Source organism: Eretmochelys imbricata, chromosome 15 (assembly GCF_965152235.1).
Source record: "Eretmochelys imbricata isolate rEreImb1 chromosome 15, rEreImb1.hap1, whole genome shotgun sequence".
Lineage (NCBI taxonomy): Eukaryota > Metazoa > Chordata > Testudines > Cheloniidae > Eretmochelys > Eretmochelys imbricata.
In genome coordinates this window covers 168,542-178,411 of record NC_135586.1, presented here as the reverse complement: position 1 = coordinate 178,411, position 9,870 = coordinate 168,542, and positions in this window count along the sequence as shown.

Below are 9,870 nucleotides of genomic sequence, written 5' to 3'. Positions count from 1 at the left end.
CCTGGGTGGTGAGGTTCTTCAGCTGGTCCACCACCTGTCTCAAGAGGGCACAATCTTGGGTCACCTGGCTCATCAATAATTGATTGGTTTCCTGCTGTAGACGCATAGACTCCTGTTGCGCCATTGCCTGAACCCGGGTGGCCTCCTGCTGGGCTGCCGTGGCTTGTACCAGAGCTCTTACCACCTCCTATTGTGGTACAAAGCAAACAAACAAACCAAAACAAAAAAAAATCCAAAACCCCAGTGCACTTTTTTTTTAAACCTCTTTCTTCTGCCATGCTGTGAACAAAATCCCACTTCTCACACCAGTTGTGACAAAACTCTGTCCTTGTCTCCATGGGTCCCGCATTTCCTGGCTGATTTCACTAGCCTCAGAGGCTCACTGCGACCCTCCTTGTAACTCTTCTCTCTCTAGAGACAAGGGTCACAGTCTACTGAGCCATTTTCATCATAAGCCAGCGAGGGAGGTGAGGAGAAGCTATCCTCCCTTGCACAGTCTCTGTTGTCTCCCAGTTTCAGTGATTAATCGGGGGGGGGGCAAAGAGGGGAGCCCGGGCCCACCCTGTACTCAGGGCTCCAGCCCAGGGTCCCTAATAGTATCAGCTATGGTAGCTGACCTTTTAGAAACATGACACGTACAATTCCCTGGGCTACTTCCCCACAGCAGCCCCCACTTCCTCAAGCTCTACTTCACCCTTACCTCAGGGCCTCCTTCCTTGTGCCTGATATGGTGTGTACTGCTCAGTCTCTCCAACAGCACAACTTCCTCCCACAGCTCCTTATATCCACACCCACCTGCGTAACTGGGAGGCTTTTAACTAGTTTCAGCCATCCCCTGAGTGGCTTCAGGTGTCCCACTCAACCTAGCATTCTCCCTGCCTTCTGGAAAGTTCTTAATTGGCCCCAGGTGCCTTAACTGACCTGGAGCAGCTGCCATTTAACTTATTCTGGTACCAGGGATTTGTTTAGCCTGGAGCTAATATATCTATCTCCCACTACTTTTCTATAGCCATCTGGCCTTGCCCCGTCACAGGACCAAGTGGCTAGGCAGCAGTTCTGCAGAAAAGGACCTAGGGGTTACAGTGGATGAGAAGCTGGATATGAGTCAACAGTGTGCCCTTGTTGCCAAGAAGGGTAATGGCATTTTGGGCTGCATAAGTAGGAGTATTGCCAGCAGATTGAGGGACGTGATCAGCATTGGTGAGGCCTCTATTCAGCATTGGTGAGGGCTCATCTGGAGTACTGTGTCCAGTTTTGGGCCCTACACTACAAGAAGGATGTGGAAAAATTGGAAAGAGTCCAGCGGAGGGCAACAAAAATGATTAGGGGGCTGGAGCACATGATTTATGAGGAGAGGCTGAGGGAACTGCAGTTATTTAGTCTGCAGAAGAGAAGAATGAGTGGGGATTTGATAGTTGCTTTCAACTACCTGAAACTAGAACTAGACTGTTCTCAGTGGTAGCAGATGACAAAACAAGGAGTAATGGTTTCAAGTTGCAATGGGGGAGGTTTAGGTTGGATATTAGGAAAAACTTTTTCACTAGGAGGGTGGTGAAGCACTGGAATGGGTTCCCTAGGGAGGTGGTGAAATCTCCATCTTTAGAGGTTTTTAAGGTCAGGCTTGACAAAGTCCTGGCTGGGATGATTTAGTTGGGGATTGGTCCTGCTTTGAGCAGGGCGTTGGACTAGATGACCTCCTGGGGTCCCTTCCAACCCTGATCTTCGATGATTCTATGACGGTCCCAACCAGGCTATGCATCAGGGATCCCATTTCTCCCCCAAGAGACCCACATGGCCCGAGGAATAAATGGCTCTTATCTCCTTGAAGGAGTGGGGGCTTCCATCTAAGCCTCTTTGAGACCCAGTACTGCTCGGTTTGCTAGGACGAGGTGACATGTCCCCTTTGCTCCCTGCGGTAGTTCAGCTGCAGGCTGCGCCCATCTAGGAGGCTGTGACAGATCCCAGGGCCTGGCAGACAGCTGCGGAGGAGGCTCCTATTCAGTTCATACTCAGAGACCCCATAGAAGGGCCAAGGGGAGAATAAAGGGCAAGAGGTGAAGCTAGGCCTGAGCCTCTGTCCCATCCCAACTTCCTCAAAAGTGGAGATTTCTGAGCTTCAGTTGGGCAGACAGGCTGTAGCCCTGACACAAAGGCCCTTCTGCACCATATGGAGCAGGGAGAGCTCTGCCTAGGAGCAGGGGGAATGGGATCGGGATCAGGGCAAGGAAAGCGGGAGGAGAATTGAAGGGAGGGGAAGAGCTCATGGCCCAGATGAAGGAAGTTTGGGGGCAGAAGGAAGGACCAGGCTCCACAGAGAGGGGAGAGAGTTTCTGTCAGTGCCAGGGGGCTCCATTTCCCCTTCCACTAACCCTCCCTTTACATTGAGACAGAGCAGTACCTGCAGCAGGGAGCGGGAGTTGCTGAACATGGGAGGGGAACCTTTAAGGGCACCCGATGAGGCACAGCCCCTGCAGCACCTCGGGCACCTGGCACAAGTGCCAGATGATGCAGAGCTGGCGCATCACGTTGGCCATGACGTCCTCCTGCTGCAAGGGAACGAGAACCTGTCAGAGACTCAAATGCCCCCAAGAATCAGGGGGCATTAACGGCCCCTGGAACCAGCAGCATTTCCGCCCAGCACCTGCCCCCCTCTGAGGGATGGATTCACCCTCCTGACACCCAAGATGGAGTCTTGTCCTCTCTAGTGACTTCTAGTGCCAACCCCCCTGTCCTTGTAGGGTGAGCTCCTGCACCTCCCCCTCAGTGCCCCTGACAGCTGTTCCACCTCCAACCCTCCTGGGACACAGCTCAAGTTCTCAGAACCCTCTCCCAAACCACCCCCACGCAGGGGTGACTGAATCCTCCTGTTCTCTCTAGAGCGGGTACAGCCCTGCCAGCAGCAGGACAAGCTTCCCCCACCCATGTGCCTCAGCCCTGCCTGGTCAGTCGCCATCACCAGTCTGTCCTTGGCCTCCCAGGCTGCCAGTGTTGGGAGCCACTCTGGATGGTGACTCAGGTGACACAGACCCTAGGCCACTGGGAACTGGGTGTGGCCCTGTGGGGCAGGCAGGAAAGGCTCACAGAGGGCACCTAGGGGACTCTCCTGCCTTTCCCAGGAGTGATAGCACCTTGTCAGTCATAAATATAAAGGGAAGGGTAAATCCCTCCTGGCCAGAGGTAAAAACCCTTTCACCTGTAAAGGGTTAAGAAGCTAGGATAACTTCGCTGGCACCTGACCAAAATGACCAATGAGGAGACAAGATACTTTCATGCACTGGAGATGGAGAAGGCAAAGGCTCAGCAGAATAGACCAACAAACCCTAGCAATCCTTCTCCAGGTACCACTTCCCATCCCAGAAAGTTCCCACCTACAAGGCAGGCGATGATACCGAGGCCTTCTTAGAAAACTTCGAAAGGGCCTGCCTTGGGTACAGCATCTCTACAGAACAATACATGGTAGAGCTGAGACCGCAGCTCAGTGGACCCTTAGCTGAGGTGGACAGTGTCCTAAGAACATAAGTCCAGGATGAGGTAACCTTGTAATTAATTAGCCTTGCTAAAGAGCTGGGTTGGAGCTGCACAGGGGACAATTCATGGCGGTGAATTCATCTCCCTTCCCAGTAGCACCTCCTCTGATTCTCATTTCCCACCAGGCTCCTTGCTGCCAGGCCAGCAAATGGCGATAGATAGGAATGAGGCCCCGGGCCCTGCCCCAATTTCCTGAGTCTAATGCAGCTGCTTACCGTGTCCCGCATCAGCTGCTGGGCTGCCTCCAGGAGGAGTAGGTGAGGAGTAGCCAAGTCTGGCTGACATGCAGCAAGGGGTCGTGGGTGGCCAGCACTGCCGTCCAGAGGAAGAATCGTCTCTACCCCTCCGAGAAGAACTTTCCGAAGACCTAAAGCCAACAGGACGTGAGGCTTCAGCACGTTGCCCAGAGCCAGGCTCCACGTCCTGGGGCAAGAACGGCATCACCCTCTAGTGGCCCAGGGGCAGGGTAAGAGAGCTGCTGTAGTCCAGGCTTTCAGGGGCCCCTGGCTTAGGGAAGCCCCTTTATTAAAAGGTGACAGGCACTTAGGGACTCAAAGCCTCCAGTGGCTCTTTCTGGAGGGCAATTTATCACAGGGCCGGGATGGGCTGGAAATGGCTCTCGGTGCGTGGGAGCAGGGATACTCTGGGTGTGCAGCTCACAGAGATGACATGGGACCCTGCATTGCTCCAGCAGAGAGATCTCCTGCACCTCAGTGGCTCGAGGCATGGGAAGGGGTCGGGGGTTTGGAGCTGACAAACCAAATGTCTATTCCCCCCAACCAAGTGATTTTTCTAGTAGCTGCGTCTGGTGTCTGAAGCTCCTGACCTTCTTCCAAGGGGAATCCAAATTGCAACATGACAAGGACAACGAGACTCAGGTTCCAGCCCCCACCACACAGACACTCCTATGAACCTTTTGTTCTGGTGCAGCAATTCAGCCTGCGGGGAGTTGGGGTGAGGGCAGGAAGCTCACAGTCTCAAGATGAACTTGTAGGTCCAGGAGCCATTACAAGGCCTCCTCCATGACATTGTGCAGATCCCCCATTTCACCTTGGACTCCAATTCTGGGGCACTGTGTTATGGGGTGTTCAAGGCTTTGGATGTTCTTGCCGCAGTCGTGAGAAGGGGAGTCTTTGATTTTCTACTTGTGAATCAAGTAGCTGCAACTTGGGTCAGTGAAATGGCCGGGTCCGGAGATGTGAGGTGGGTGCATGTGGTCCATAGTGGTTTTGGAGCTCACTGTGTCCTCTACCCAGTTCCCAGGTTGGGGCGTTTTATGTCCTGACTGGCGATGGCATTGGGCAAACCCCACCTCCTTTCTCTGCTTCTACAGGGAGCAGGGAATCTAGCAAGGCAATAGTGACTCACTGACGCAGTGCTCTCCTCTCAGACCCTAAGGTATCAGCCAGGGGGACAGGGAACAGAGAGAGACTCAGAGCCATAATCCTACATTAACTCACCCACCCAGGGATTCTCCTTATGTCACGTAGCAATGGATCCACAAATCATGGCAACTAGTGAGGTTCCAACGTGGGACCTTTAGTACCAGCCTCCCCTACTGGGTGCTGGATAGAGAACTCTGAGCTGGAAATAAGGAGTGGGCTCTTGTCCTGTCTCCAGGAGGTAGCCACTGCAAGGAACCCAGCCAGCCCCAGCAAAGGGTCCTTACCTCCCCCACCCTGTCTGTGTTCCTGTAGCCCAGGAGCCTGCTGTGCTGGTGCCAGTCCCAGCACCACAGATCTTCCGCCGCATGGATGGTCAGCCCAGGGAGAGAGACACACATTTGTCATTCTCATTTCAGTGTCTGTGTCCTTCGAACTAACATACTCAATGCTTTTTTTGCCTCTGTCTTCACGAGCAAGGTCAGCTCCCAGACTGCTGCACTGGGCAGCACAGCATGGGGAGGAGGTGACCAGCCCTCTGTGAAGGAAGAAGTGGTTAGGGACTATTTAGAAAAGCTGGACGTGCACAAGTCCATGGGGCCGGACTAGTTGCATCCAAGAGTGCAAAAGGAGTTGGCGGCTGTGATTGCAGAGCCATTGGCCATTATCTTTGAAAACTCATGGCGATCGGGGGAGGTCCCGGACGACTGAAAAAAGGCTAATGTAGTGCCCATCTTTTAAAAAAAGGAAAGAAGGAGGATCCTGGGAACTACAGGCCAGTCAGCCTCACTTCATTCCCTGGAAAAGTCATGGAGCAGGTCCTCAAGGAATCAATTCTGAAGCACTTAGAGGAGAGGAAAGTGATCAGGAACAGTCAGCATGGATTCACCAAGGGAAAGTCATGCCTGATTAATCTAATTGCCTTCTGTGATGAGATAACTGGTTCTGTGGATGAAGGGAAAGCAGTGGACGTGTTATTCCTTGACTTTAGAAAAGCTTTTGACATGGTCTCCCACAGTATTCTTGTCAGCAAATTAAAGAAGTATGGGCTGGATGGATGCACTATAAGGTGGGTAGAAAGCAGGCTAGATTGTCGGGCTCAATGGGTAGTGATCAATGGCTCCATGTCTAGTTGGCAGCCGGTATCTAGTGGAGTGCCCCAAGGGTCGGTCCTGGGACCGGTTTTGTTCAATATCTTCATTAATGATCTGGAGGATGATGTGGATTGCACCCTCAGCAAGTTTGCGGATGACACTAAACTGGGAGGAGTGGTAGATATGCTGGAGGGTAGGGATAGGATACAGAGGGACCTAGACAAATTGGAGGATTGGGCCAAAAGAAATCTGATGAGGGTCAACAAGGACAAGTGCAGAGTTCTGCACTTAGGACGGAAGAATCCAATGCACCGCTACAGACTAGGGACCGAATGGCTCGGCAGCAGTTCTGCAGAGAAGGACCTAGGGGAGACAGTGGACAAGAAGCTGGATATGAATCAACAGTGTGCCCTTTTTGCGAAGAAGGCCAATGGCATTTTGGGCTGTATAAGTAGGGGCATTGCCAGCAGATCGAGGGACGTGATCGTTCCCCTCTATTCAACATTGGTGAGGCCTCATCTGGAGTACTGTGTCCAGTTTTGGGCCCCACACTACAAGAAGGATGTGGAAAAATTGGAGAGAGTCCAGCGAAGTGCAACAAAAATGATTAGGGGTCTGGAACACATGACTTATTAGGAGAGGCTGAGGGAACTGGGATTGTTTAGTCTACGGAAGAGAAGAATTAAGGGGGATTTGATAGCTGCTTTTAACTACCTGAAAGGTGGATCCAAAGAGGATGGATCTAGACTATTCTCAGTGATAGCAGATGACAGGACAAGGAGTAATGGTCTCAAGTTGCAGTGGGGGAGATTTAGGTTGGATATTAGGAAAAACTTTTTTACTAGGAGGGTGGTGAAACACTGGAATGCGTTACCTAGGGAGGTGGTGGAATCCCCTTCCATAGAAGTTTTTAAGGTCAGGCTTGACAAAGCCCTGGCTGGGATGATTTAGTTGGGGATTGGTCCTGCTCTAGGCAGGGGGTCAGACTAGATGACCTCCTGAGGTCCCTTCCAACTCTGATATTCTATGATTCTATGAACCCCATTGCTGGCTGCACAGTGGGCAGAGTCCTCGCTGCATCCCTGGCCCAGTAGAATTGCAGGGGTGGAGAAGAACAGAGAACAAGATAGAGAGAGACTTATCCTCCAGCTGGGGTCAGTCAGAAAAATTGGCTGGGGTCCCATTACCCAGCTGCAGTCTGTCTCAGTCTCCTATTGGGTCCCATTTCCCAGCTGAGTTCCTTACCCCTCTGGTGCAGCAGCAACTGGTAGAGACAGTAAATCCGCTCCCTGGCCTGCCAGCTGATGTCCTTGGCTGGGTCATTGACAAACAGACCCAGCTGTTGCACATGGTGACCCATACTAGGGAACTCTGCTGAGTTCTAATGGAGGGAAGAGGAGAGGGGACTCCATCAGCATTTTCCTGTCAGCTCCCAGTCCCCCTGGGCCAGGATTCTCTTTCCCCTCAGCCCTTCTGCAGGAGATGCTGGGGGAGAGAAGCTAGAACTAGACCCTTCATCTTCTCTGCCGACAAGGGAGCCTAGAGCTGCTCCAGGATTCTAAGAAGGGACCCAAGACCAGACACGAACCTGGTTGGAGCTGGTGCTGGAGCGTGGTCAGAGGTCACTTACATCAAACTCAGATTTCAGAGTAACAGCCGTATTAGTCTATATTCGCAAAAAGAAAAGGAGTACTTGTGGCACCTTAGAGACTAACCAATTTATTTGAGCATCTGCTGCAGTTTCCACGGTATGCATCCGATGAAGTGAGCTATAGCTCACGAAAGCTCATGCTCAAATAAATTGGTTAGTCTCTAAGGTGCCACAAGTACTCCTTTTCTTTTATCAAACTCAGAGAGGGTGATAGTGAATCTGAGCAGGACTGTGATGCTCCTAATGGCCCTGGCTCTCTTCTGGGACACCCTGGATACAATCCAGAAGTTGATGTGCTGTGCAGGTCAGGATCAATGGGCAGGTGCATGTGCTGTGCAAATGAGCCCCTCCCCATTTCCAGGGGGCTGAGACATTGTGCGCAGAAGGGAATATCTGAGTCATTGATCACAGAGCTTTAGAAGGGGATTGTTGCACCCAGGATGATGCTTGTATCCTGCAGGTCACAAATTGTCAGAGTCTCTCTAGATTGGGACAATGTTTGGTGTCGGGGCTGGTCCCATCCCAGAACTCCTGATTCCTGAACAGCTCACCAGGAAGGAGACAGACCCCTCACCCCTCTTTGGCTCTCAAGTCTTCGGTTGGATGAAGGGAGTGACTGTGAGTGCAATTCCCCCAGGAATCTCAGGGCACATAGGAGAGAAGGGCTGATTGCCTGGGGTCCTCCTGTTTCTCTAGGAAGGAGCCTGTGCCTCTTCTCAGAGGACCATCTCCTGGATCTCACAGGAGGGGTTCAGACTCTCGCTCCCCAAGCCAGCCAGAGGCCCTGTGGTTAGTGCTCAACAGAGCCAGAGCTCTGGCTTGAAGTCCCAGCTCCTTCCTCTGTCCTTCAAGGAGGAAGGCCCTGACACTGCATTGTGTTAGAGAGCTTATTCCTTCACTCTCCCACTTCCCTGGTCCTTCTCACATGAACAGAGAGCAACAATACCCGAAGTCCGAAGGTGCAAACAATTCGATGTTTATTGGGGTGAACTTCCAGCAAGCTTAAATACAAGTTCCTTTTCCTTATTTCTGAATCCCAACTTACTTCCTGTTTGCCCCTAATTTATATAGTAATATTCTTAGCTATACCTTAACCAATCATTCTACTAAAATTTAACTAACCAATCCTAACATATTGTAACATGATTATGTAACCAATTGTATCCCACCACCTTAATTAGTTTACACCCAGCAAAATTAATTATACAGCAGACAGGAACAATCACAGAACCAGACAGAGATTATACAGACAAACAATAGCAAAGTGGGAACTATAATGGCAAGACAATACAGAAGTGAGGATTTCACATCCCAGCTATTGATAAGTGAGTTCTTGCCAGACAGGATGCTATCAAACTAAGTTTTCTTTTACATTTTCTAGGCACTTCCCTTTCTCTGGAGGTGATAGGAATACAATCCTGTCCTGATAGTGCCTAACAGCCCAATAGCACCTTTTTTCAATGTGACTAGGTTGGAATGTGAGGATGTGACCGTTCGCTTCCCAGCTTATGGCTGCCTCTGCTGCTTAGCCAAAGGCCTTAGCCTAAGAACAGGGCCCCAGACTGTCACAGTAAGAGAAGGACCTTACATTGGCAGACAGTGATTTTGATTCTTTCTTTTATACCTCTAACTAGCCAAGTGATAAGAATACACCTAAATTCTTAAAGTACAGGCCTTTACAGGCAGGCCTGAATATCTATATCCTAACACATTGCACCAATTGCCCTGACCAAGGATGGCCCACTGGGGGCCCAGCTAGGAGGACAGACCAGAAAATGGATCTTCCAGTCTCTCATTTCCAGTCCTCCTAAGAGTTAAGGTAAAATTGACCCCCATCCCTTCTCCTCGGGCTCACCTCTAAGATGTAGTGGAGCATGTCTGTGGCTGGAGACTCTACCAGCAGGTTCCCCAGCATGGCATCCAGAAGTTCTGGCAAGACCTTCTGCAGAGCCTGCAAGGCAAGGGAGAGCCATGGGTCACAGTTAGGGAAACTGAGGCTACACCTGCCACAGGATGGGAAGAAGGGTCTCTGGGAAGCACTGGTGAGACCTCCAAACACATAACCTGGCCTCTCTCATTCACATCCTACTGCAGGCAATTAGCAAGGATTCATGGCAGTATGACAGCAGGCTCTTCGATCCATGTCAGGATGGGAAGAGGGGTCTCTGCGGAGGGCCTTGTAGGCAGCAGAGTATGAAACAGCTAAGCTGCTATG